Source organism: Malus sylvestris, chromosome 16 (genome assembly GCF_916048215.2).
Source record: "Malus sylvestris chromosome 16, drMalSylv7.2, whole genome shotgun sequence".
NCBI classification, from domain to species: Eukaryota; Viridiplantae; Streptophyta; class Magnoliopsida; order Rosales; family Rosaceae; genus Malus; species Malus sylvestris.
The window spans coordinates 12,324,778-12,337,248 of record NC_062275.1 but is presented as its reverse complement, the minus strand read 5'-3'; the positions used below and the strand labels follow the sequence as shown (position 1 = coordinate 12,337,248).

The following is a 12,471-nucleotide window of genomic DNA, read 5'->3' as shown; positions in this document are numbered from 1 at the left end:
GCTTATACACCAAAGTTATATGTATCATAAAACACAACACCAACAATAATTAGAAGAAAACACACTTATTCAAAACAGAAGACACTGTTTGACAATCACCAGACAATGTTGTTTGACAACAAAAGCAAACGAAATGCCTGACCATTGAAAAAAATTGTCATTGTCAATGTTCTTGATCTTTAATTAAAAAAATACAAATTTTAACAAAGGTAAATGAATCACACACTTCAATTTAGTATTACATCATGGATTAAAAGTAAATATATGGTTGAATTCATAATTAAGCTTTAATTAATAACAAAAGCTTTTAAATCTTTGTAAAAGCTTTAAACGATATTAAACACTGTGCTCTTTAAACTCTTTTTTTCAATGGACTATGTTTATACCATATTTAGGGCCTCGTATTTAGACCTCGTATAAATACTCGAGGGACTTAAATGTAATTATGTAATAAAGGAAGGGGCAAATATGTAATTAGGGGATGAGCCCTTATTCTATAAAAGGGCCTCCTCACCCTCACAAACCCTAAGCCTCTCACCCCCTCTCAAAGCTCTTCATTTACAGAGCTCCTTCTCACACAAATACTCTCAGGGAAATACATATTCAATGTGGACGTAGCCCAAACCTTGGGGTGAACCACGATAACTCTTGTGTCATTTACATTTTATGCAGATTCACGGTCGGATTTACGTTGTACCAAGACCATCCGGTTTTGTGCATCAACATTTGGCGCCGTCTATGGGAATCGACACAAAAAGCTACGTCGGTCATCTCTCAATTTTTCACTTCCGCCGTGGATCTGCAAAACCCAAGAGACACCGACCCCCACCCTCCTCTTCTTTCTTCTCTACTCTGTCTCAGAAGGGTCCAAGTCTCAATTGGCCCAAAACCAAGCCCCATCCAGACCAAAGCACACACTCTGTGCGTATATGCGTGCACTGCTTTAAAGCATTGTCCTTCAAACTTCACCAGTCTTCCTTTCTTCAAAGTGTTATCTTTCAACATCGGCAAACCTCCAAATCTGCACAGTAGCTACTTTGTATGGCTCTGTGTTACCTCTTCGCGACTGTCACCAACCATACTCACCTGATGCTGAAGCCCAACGACGGTTTCTGAGCACCGTTCAATCACAAACTCTGCTTTGCACTTGCTCGCTCCTTCAGGGATCACCATATTCTTCTACACCACCGCCATGTGGTGGCATTAGCATTTACATGGGTGCCCACAAGGATGACTGGATCATCACACTCACCCAGGTTATTTAGAACTTCTGCAGCAGCTTCTGCCTTACCTTGGTCTCCGGACAAGAAGACGCAGCCTACTTCCCCCACGACTCCGCACCGGTAAATCCTGAAATTTTTCCCGAAGTAAATCAGAGGATATTTTCCGGTCTGGCTCTTGAAATTCTCATTGTCGAAGAGCTCAAAAAGCAGGGACTATATGAGGCAAGGTTCATGATGGACGCGAATCTGATTAAGGAGCTTCGGCATGATCAAAGTTGATATCCCCGAAATGAAGAGATGGGAGGACCATAGACCCAGCAAGAGGTGATCTCCTCGACCACAACTCCAAACTCGCCATTGACAGTTGCTGCTCCGGCGTCTTCCACCTCGCCTACCCCCTCTGAGCCTTCTAGAGAAGTTCCAGAACCTTCAGCACCTCTTGATCTCAAACATCGATGTTTCATCCCTGGACCAGTTCCCGAGGCTTCAAAATCTCCAGAAGCTTATCCTCTCCGATAACAGAATCGCTGGAGGCCTTGAATTCCTTGTTAAAACCTCATCTCCAGCTGCTGCTGCTCGTCAGATCCATAGGTGACCGTCACCGTCAGATCCAACCAGCGAAGATCCATCTTCCCTCTATCACTCATCGTCCGCTGTGTTTCTTGACCTACCGCTGAACCATATTTAGGGCAGCGCAGTAACATTTAAAGCTGACAGGGGTGAAGACCAAGGAGCTTTTGGTGTGGGTGCAGCTCAGTAACATTTACGTTGATGACCCTCCAACTAGGAAAATCACCTTCAAGACCCCTGCTGAATTATTTAGGACTTTTTCTTTTAAATTTTGAATTTTTAGTTGATTGAGCTGCTTAATGACGTCGTCAGAGAACGTGGCGAGCAGGATGGAGTTGTGGGCTTTCAGACCCAACACATTCGCCGACTCCTGGATAAACAAATTTAGGCCATCTTCCTGTGTTGTTGACGTTGTGGCACCACTTAACGACCCAGGTCAGAGCACACCCCCAGAGCACCGCCTGAGAAAATGAGCAGGTACCGCCGGTGGCCCGCACTCCCAGTTCCTCTCATCGACTTTCCGGCCAACAAATTTCTGCTCTACCCAACAGCAGCAACCCATCAAAACCATCGTCATCTTGGTGTTCGACCAAGGTCGTGGATCCGGATCCTGTTTCCTTACTAATTTCGCGGTGTTTAAACAGAGGGTCTCTTCAATTCCCGGTCCGACTTAACCCAACCAGCTATTCGTCTATTACGCAACTCCCCACGGTTCGACCAGCTCAAGTCCAAGTCCACCATTACTGGCACAATCTCTCCGAACAAGCTCCCATCGTGGACCGGGGTCGGCGTCAAGGTTCTGTTCATGTGGCTCGACATCGTCGAGATCATTCGGAGTGGGGACAACCTCGAGTTCTCAGTAGGGATCGCGTCGGTGGCTTCTCTCTTTTCTGCATTTTTCTTTCCGGAAAATGAGTCCGACAGGGGCACCCTCAGTTGCTCCGCATCAAACTTTGTTCATCCTCCACAAAAGAAACGGGCATTCAAGATGAGCGCACATGAGGAAGACAGTAGTGGAAGACAGGCAGAAGATAAGTTAATAATAAATTTTCTTATTATTAATGATATGATGGCTGTCTGCCACCTGCTTGCCACAATTAAGAAACTGGAGTCCAAATCCGAAAAGAATGATTCCAACATTTCGTCCATCCAGAAAAAGCTTCAAGATTCGGTCTTATCCAACAAAAAGAAAGGCCTCGGACAACGCAAATAATCAATAAATAAAGAGAAAGCAAAAGAGAGGCACATGAAAACACTGCAAAAGTAAGAAATAAACAATCCACTAGAATGATGTAATTTATTTTTATTATCTTTCAGAGACATCTGTATAAACCCCATCAGAGGGTAATATGTATAAACCCCATCAGAGGGTAAAAAAAAAAAAAAAAAAAAAAAAAAAGGCAAAGCCCAAAATAAATGGGCTGGAATGTTATGTAGAGGGTGAAGGTCCAGAAACCCAAAATAGCTCCAACCAGGTGATCAAAAGTACGTCAAGTACTCCACAATTATTCTGCAACCGGCCGTTATTACCACCAACCAGGTGATAAAATGTACAACCCGTACTCTAAAATCATTTGGCAACTAGCCATTCATTACCACCAATCAGGTGATGAGATGTACAACCCGTACTCTAATTTGGCAACTAGCCATTCATGCCACCAACCAGGTGATGAAATGTACAACTCGTACTCTCCTTCATGCCACCAACCAGGTGATCAAAAGTACGCCTAGTACTCCAAATTATACATGAGCACTACTCATGTCATTCATACATAAACATTCATGAGCATCACTCATGACAATCATACATAAACATTCATGACCATCATTCATGTCAACATTCATGAACATCACTCATGTTAACATTCATGAGCATCACTCATGACAACATCCATGACCATCACTCATGTCAACATTCATGAGCATCATTCGTGACAACATCCATGAGCATCATTCATGTCAATCAACATAAACATTCATGAGCATCACTCATGTCAATCAGCTTCAAAAGCTTCATTTACAGAGCTCCAGCTTCAAAGCTTCACTTGCAAAGCTTCACCTACAAAGCTTCAGTGCAGGATATACAAATACCGCCTCCGAACAACCGCCACTTCGGCCCATACATGGATTCAATTTGAAGTCTCCAGCCAACAGACTCTATTGACCGAAGACTTGGGGGACTACATTATGTACCATATATTGGGCCTCAACTAGGCCTCATGAAAAAATACTTGGGGGACTTAGCACATCACTTATGTATTGAGGAGCGAGCCCTTATTTTATAAAAGGGACTCCCTCACCATTATTAGAGAGCAACGCCGCCAGCTGAGCAACCGCCTCGCCGCCAGCTGAGCAACCTCCTCGCCGCCAGCATCAACTAGCCCATTATTCATGTACTGAGGAACGGGCCCTTATTCTATAAAAGGGACTCCCCTCACCACCATTAGAGAGCATCAACTCTAACCCATCATCCATGTATTGAGGAGTGAGCCCTTATTCTATAAAAGGGACTCCCTCACCTTCAAACGCCGCAAGCCGAGCTAACCAAGGCAACATAAGCCACGAGCCGAGCAGCCTCGCAGCATGTGCTACTTCTAGTTGAGCGTCATTTCAGATTGAGCACTGCCTTATATCGAACATTAGTTCAAGAACAGCATCTAGTTACTTCGGCCCACACATGGACTGAATTTCAAGTCTCCAGCCAAAAGACTCTCTTGACTGAAGACTTGGGGGACTACTGTTTATACCATATTTAGGGCCTCGTATTTAGACCTCGTATAAATACTCGAGGGACTTAAATGTAATTACGTAATAAAGGAATGGGCAAATATGTAATTAGGGGAGGAGCCCTTATTCTATAAAAGGGCCTCCTCACCCTCACAAACCCTAAGCCTCTCACCCCCTCTCAAAGCTCTTCATTTACAGAGCTCCTTCTCACACAAATACTCTCAGGGAAATACATATTCAATGTGGACGTAGCCCAAACCTTGGGGTGAACCACGATAACTCTTGTGTCATTTACATTTTATGCAGATTCACGGTCGGATTTACGTTGTACCAAGACCATCCGGTTTTGTGCATCAACAGACTATTTCATTATCTAAATCTTACACCCAAGCAGTTTAAATTAGTTCAACAAAAAGAAAGCCAACTCTTCGTTTCAAATTTTCAATCAACTATTTTGCTACCTAAATCTTACCCTGAAGGACTTTAAAGGTTGAAAAGATGCGTAAGCTGTGATGATCCCAGCATAAAGACACCCTGCAAAGGAAAAAAACCAAACGATGAGTAATAAAACTCACAGACCAAATTTCTTAAACACATCACAAATCACCATGTAAGTCCCAAAAAAATTCTCTCACACGCTTCTATCTTGCCTCTGTTTTCTCACCCCAAGTTGTAAATCATTTTTGCACCCTTGCTAACTCAATTTTATCTCACCTTAAAACTTTATATCTACGCTGCAACCCGACAGTCTTAACATTGTATTTAAAAGAAGGAATTCCTTACATAAGTACGGTGCAGAAATTTGAAAGGTAGAACACAATCCAATTGAAAATTTGTGTAATAAAAATCGAAACCGAAAAAACTCATCATGTCTCTCATCAACCCAAATCCCCAAAGCCAATTCATGGTCCGAAGAACTATAGGGCTTATTACATTATTGAGAAAATGGACTTCCACTTATTTCATTGTGTGCACACCCCCCTTTGCGGTATCAAATATCATCGCACAAATGACAGGTTTCTTTCAAAACCCCATTCACCCATTTCTGAAAGCACAAACCTATAACATAAATTGACAAAGCATTTTACCCAATCCAATTGAATTCCTGATTACAACACATAACATAAACTGATAAACCATTTTATCCAAATAACCATTTAGTTTTTAACATTTAAAACCGAACAGAACGAAAGGTATATATTTGGAAAAAAAATAGAGTGTTTGAGCATTTAAATCTCACCCTTAACACTTTTAAAATGCAGTGGTCCAGATGCAAAGAAAAATTGCAAAACAGAAATCTAGGCACAAAAAGTTTCACAATCTTTATAATAATTAATCAAGAAGCCAAATGAGAAATCAAATGAGTGTGCACAAATCTAATTCTACATGGTAATCCGACTTGCTTCATTGTCAATAGTACATGCATTAGAGGTCTTTGCTATTTACTGATTTAGCATATGTGGTCTATATGCAGTCACATTCATATGAAGCAAACTGAGGGAAAGTGAGAGTGAGAGATTATAAAACACAATACAGCAAGCAAACCTTGGTGGAGCTTTAATCTGATTGGTTAAGATAGTCGATTGTAATCCATAGTTGGTAATAGAAACATATTCTCATGTTACTTAAGCGAAAAAAAGCACGAACTCATTAAATCATAACAAAAAGCACTAATATACACAAAAGTGGGAAAAAAATTATACCTTTTTATTGAACATAAAGGTTCATTTCCCTGTATCGAGCTTGTAGATAAAGTTGGAACTGCATGAGTACATGCTACAGGGCAGAATACGTATAGAGTGCTGGAACTACACTAATATACACAAATGTGAATATATTGAGTGAACTTAATTAAAAATTTAGAATTTAACTAATACATAAAATCACAAACCTCAACCATGAAAGTTCCACAATCTCCTTTTCTTTCCCAATCTTACTTAGATACCCAAAACAATCTGACACTAAAATTAGTTAAAAAATATATTCAACTAATTGAAATATTATACAATAGTGAAGTTCACAGACTAATTGGAACACATCTTTGCAAGTCATTAAGATTATGGAAACCTAATTGTTGATACGTTATTAAAAAATATGCATATAGTGCTGGAACACACAAAAGTAATCACTTGCAAAAAAATACTCAAATTTTATCAAAATCTTGCTTCAAATACAAAGGATCCATACAATATGGACCACACTCAACCAACCTCCAATCAAACAGAATTCATGTTTCCCTTCTCAGATGGCGAACACTCATACATGAAACCTGGTTCTTTTCCTAGATGACTAAACCATAGAAAAACAATCCACACGGAACAGAATCGAAATCTCATACCCATAAACTGACTGACAACAACAAAAGCCCAAAATTTTGAAAACACATCTCTCAATAAGAAACCCACTGGTAAAATCTAAAATCAGACAAAATAAAACCAAACACCTGCAGTAAAAAAACAAAAAAAACTCACCAGGAGAAATTACATTCACCAAGCTGAAGATCCGTATAACCCAACCCACCAAGCTAAATAACCTTCACCGGCCGATGAATTTTTCCTTTGAAAAATGGCTCCACACCTGCAAACACAAAGATTAACAAAAGATAAGCCACCAAAGGTTAAAAAATGGCAGAAAACAATAGCGAAGAACGGCAGATATCCAGAAAAGGAAGAAAGCGAAGAGCGGGAGAAACCAAGAAAACGAAGAAAGAAAAACGAACAGAGAAAAATGAAAAAGTGAGGCAAAGAAACTAAAGAAAAGTAGAAAGACATTCTGCCGATGATCAACACGTGTCCAATGTGGACAAAACCGACATTTTCCCACTCTAAAAACCACAGAGAAGAACAACAGAAGACAATTACAGGGGCAAATTCGTCCACCCACTGGTCATCCACAGTACCACGTGGTTGGGTTTTAGTATATAGAGATATCAAATCAAATTATATATGGTTTGGTTCGAACAATTCCTTTTTCTTTTGCATTTTTTTTCTTCACTTTATTAGCCAGCCCTACGACGAAAAAGAAAATTCATATATTTTGCATTTTCAACATAAGAAGAAATAATCATCTTGCAATTCAACATGTTACCAAATTTCAAAGTTCACTTACATATTACGTCGCTATGTTCAATAGCTTCAGGGTTCCACTATATATCATTAGAGGATCTTCAATGCACCGAGTTGCAGATTCTTATAATACGTGTGAGATCCCACATCGTTCGGGAAAGAGGGGGTGATGTGCCTTATATGTACGTGCCCACCTTCCTATAATGAGACGTGTTTTGGGTGGAAGCCCAAGTACAACTCCGTAAGGACGTGGCCCAAAGCGGACAATATTTTATTATGTGAACTGGAATGTTATAATACAGAGTCTTGGTTGTTGCAGCACGGTGCTCATCATGGCTTCATTTTGGTGATATACCACTCGCATGTCCTCCAACTTCAAGTTTCAGCTAACCTAAGCAAACAAACAAAAATCAAGGCCTAAAACTTTGTGTGTTTAGTGCATTCTAAAAAGAATGACTGAATCAACATTAGGATCCAGTCAACCAACATTTTGTGCTTTTAAGGACGAAACATTAGATACTGATTGTAAATGGTGTCCAATGTATTGCTACGGTGTGCACATGCTGACATTTTACTTGTGCAAGTTTATACGATAAAAACAGAAAATCCATAACTTACTACCAAGGTATGAAATGCCGATATTATCGGCGATATTTCGCCGATAATATCGGTTTTTTGAATTACCGATATTTTAATACTTATCCATTGAGGTTTTGTCAAAATATCACGATATTATAGATAATATCGACAATATCGCGATATTACTGATAATATCGTGATATTACTGATAATATCGTGATATTTTAGAGATGTGCGAATCGGAGAAGAATGCCGGAGCTTCTACAGCTCCGGTCGACTGTAAAAGTGCACCCTAGACTCCAATCTAGGTATCAAAATGAAATACAAGACGAGAGGAATGTTTTTATAACTTCTGTTTGCCGTGAAACGGTCGGAGGTGTTCGGAAAGTTCGTCGACACCCACGGCCTCGCCGGAGATGGGTGTGCTTGTTCCCGAGCCGATTTCGTCCCAAAAACCTTGCAAAAACACAAGATAGAACTTAAATTTCACATCTAAGCTTCAATCTAGAACAAAAAGAGGTAAACCCGAAGCTTACCTAACCGGAGAAATTCAAGAAACTAGCCGGAGGGTTCCTACGTTCGCCGAGTTGCAGAGACGAGAAGGAGAGGGAGAAAGACAAGGTTGCTGATGACGATGGGTGTCTTCCTCAAGCGGGTGTGATGGTGTGCGTGTGTGTATGTAGGTCTCGATGCAGAGATAAATGAGAGAGATGAGATTTTCGAGAGAGAGGCAGTGCTAACGAGGCGGAATACGCGGACGAGGAGGAAGGCGAGGGAGGAGCATAAGGCCATGTGGGAGAAGGATTGAAAGACTAAGGTCTTTGTGCGTGTGTGTGGGAGAAAGGAGAAGAGAGAAGGATCGAGAGATCTCTATATGTGTGTGTGGGAGAAGAGAGAAGAGAGAATGATCGAGAGTCTGTGTGTGTGTGGATGTCTGTGTGTGTGTGTGGTGGCGTGTGTGTGTGTGTGTGTGTGGTTTGCACCCTGACAACTTTTACAATTACAACTTGTACAATTTCAAACCATGGACAAAAATAATGGTGGTTTCATTCAAAAGCATCCAAATAATTCAAAACCATCCAAATAATTCAAAACCCTGACAACTTGTACAATTTCATACCATGGACAAAAATAATGGTGGTTTCATTCAAAACCGTGTGCCACGCGTGATATTCTTTCACATTCTCAGAGGTGGAGTATCAGATCATCACATGCAAAACAATTACATGCAAAACTATTTTGGGGATTTATCATTTGATAACTACTCTTCACAATACACTTACTCTACACATAGAGATAATGAAGATAGTGAAAAATTTGAACCTCATATGAACTCTATATGATACTAAGTCACTCATGTATTTTACCATGCAATGTATAAAGTGTAAAATATTGTACTAATTCATTATATATAAATGATTATGGTGTGTTTAAATTTCTTTCATTAATTACTACATATTTTCTACACTTACAATATTTGTCAGCTCGCTATATAATCAACTTAAATCAGTTAAATTCATCATGCAATGCATTTCCTTCCAATTTTTTGTGATAAACTAATAGATAATTGACTAAATAAACATCTTGCAAAGTTTCAATTAAAATTTCCAAGTTTTTCTTACAATTTCCGTGGTTTTTATTCAATTTGTATCGATATCGATAATATCCCGATATTTCCATCAATATTTCCGTGTTTTTGGACTACCGATATTTCCGATATCATCAATATTTTATACCTTGCTTACTACACATAAATTGGTACATTTGTATTTATAGTCACTTCAGTCTCATTGGTTTTGATTCGCATACTAACGGTATAAGTATTTTATGTTGTTTACAGTCTATTTTACCATCAGAGAACTAATTGGTCGGTTTTAAATTTTAATAATGTCTATTTAAGCTTGTTGTCCTTTTTTTATCCCAGATTCTATTTCCCTCAAAACGAAGGAAGCTAAATGGAAAGATTTTTCAATGTGCTAAGAATACAGCTCGGTACATCAAGTGTTATAATACAAGTGAATGAATACTTGAAAAAAAATTATAACCACTTGTATTATGATAATTGGTCTACCAGACTGTATTCTTGGCACACTGAAAACAATTAAATTATAGATCGTTTCTAGTAAAGCCATGCAGCCCAAAGTGTTGGTCAAATTTTGGGTCTAACTGCATTTACTTCATACCAAATTTTAAGTGAAAAGTCACGTAACAAAATTTGAAGATAGATAGAAATTCTAATCAATATGTCAATTTTATGTGGATTGATATATCAATTGTGTGCTGCCAATCTTGAAATATTACATTGAGCAACATAAATTGCATTGAAATTTTCCCAAAAAGATAAAACCAATGCACTTGGTATTGGCCTATGTATTAGCCCCTAATGGGATTTGGACATTAAAATTTGAATTTCCTCCAAATAAAACAACTACACGATCCAACCAATTCACAAAGAGGCTCGCGAATCTCAAAACAAAGGCTCCAAATCCAATACCTTTGATGCTTTAATTTGCAAATGAAGAATGGCAAAGGGTCAAATTCCAAACGCCAAGATTGCAAGTATTAAGACAGATTCTAGGAGACAGGGTGGAAAAAGAGAGATCACTGGCAATTTGGCATCGGGCAATGTAAATAGGGTGCCTTTTCAAAGGACAAGGATTATCTGCCCTCTCATTTTCGATGTCCTCTCGTGCTCTTCTGTTTTATGTGGTCACGGTTAAACCACGTCAACATTTTATATTATTTTTTTATATAGATAATAAGACAAAAATAAATAGTAATATAAAATGTTGACGTGGTTTAACCGTAACCACACAAACATGAGGGTACAGAAGGGCACCAAAAGTGGAAGAGCAGACAATTCTTGTCCCTTTTCAAAAGCTGCCTTCCCTTGTATTCAGGGGTCCATCATCATATCATATGCTAATCATACCTTTCAGATCCTACAACCACCATAACCTACTCTTTTATTAAATTCTTATACCAATGCTAAAACCCTAATTATTTGCGTAATAGTTTAGCTAGCATTAAGATTTATTTTTAACGTAATTGCATGCAGCATGACTGTCAACCGTTGATGCATATAATAACTACAAATATATATGTATAACAGGTATTCATACACACATATATAAATATACATTTGCCGGTTGAAGCCATTCATGCATGGTAAAAAAATTTCGATCGAGTTGCAACATAGTTGAGCCTAGCTTTTCTTCAAAACTCATAATAATAGAAAAAAATATTCAGATTAAAATCTAAGAAAAACAGCACAGGATTTTGATTGAATTAAGGACCCTATAGGTGGAGTAGTGCTAGGAAGCTCTTTTTCACCTACTCTTGATTGCCAATTTATGCCAAAGTTTCAACTGGGCATTATATATGCAGCTGACCACATTTTCCCACCGACTAGCCTTCTTTCTTTACGTCTAACTTCTTATGAGATTCAATATCAATATTAATTTGCATGGTTCTTATATATTGAGAAACAAAAACGTTACAGATATCACATTTTTGTATCATATGACGTGTATGTATCAATTAATAATGAGTTTATCTTATTAAATGTTAGTTGTACACATTATTTGTCACATCACATAGTACATCAATGTGTAGCTATTAAGGATAACAATAATCCAACTGATGAACGAATCTGATCTCTTATGTTTCTAAAACAAATAAATAAGTGGGTACAAGAGGGGAAAATCGAACTCGAGACATCAAATACAAAAATGAATGTTCTTAACTAATTGAGCTACGTATAAATCCCTCACTGTCAGCCTACTAATTAAAAGTGAGAGAATTCATTCACTCTATGGGACTGTTCATCATGAGCTTCAACTTTATTTGGATGCCTTTGTTGGTGTTGCCATCTCCAACTGCAAACATTCAATTTTCGGGACCCTCCATTTATAAATAGCCCTTTTGGTTGGATGAGTTTAAGGCAGTTAATCTGGACACTGACATGTGTACAATGACCTCTCATCGCTAAGTTCTTCTCAAGAAGCCCACATGTTTCAATTAACAAAATAGTTTCATTGTAGCCAAAATATTCACCCACCATATTCTTCATCTTAAATTCTTGCTTGGGAAAATGTTTGGTTTTCAAATTCTTGTATCATCTTGTTGATAAGTATCACGATCGTTACAATTTGATCGGATGTCCCCGAAGGAATCTTGATAAGTATTTTTAACAATCTTATATATATTTTAGTAAGGGAGGGTGTGATATATATATATATATATCATGACCATGTTATTATTAACATTTGTGTCAGATTATTAGTTATTACGTAGCTCTTAATCTA

At 38.5% G+C, this 12,471-nt stretch overlaps 1 long non-coding RNA gene across 1 annotated transcript; it reads right to left on the bottom strand.

Annotated features, from left to right (window-relative positions):
* Positions 1–4,182: 4,182 nt before the first annotated feature.
* On the bottom strand, positions 4,183–9,107 carry LOC126608245 (uncharacterized). Its single transcript, XR_007617806.1, has 6 exons — positions 8,701–9,107; positions 7,629–8,620; positions 6,992–7,097; positions 6,412–6,475; positions 6,224–6,328; positions 4,183–5,054 (listed from the first exon to the last, which is right to left on the bottom strand). It is a non-coding gene; the product is annotated as an uncharacterized LOC126608245 (long non-coding RNA).
* Positions 9,108–12,471: the final 3,364 nt, after the last annotated feature.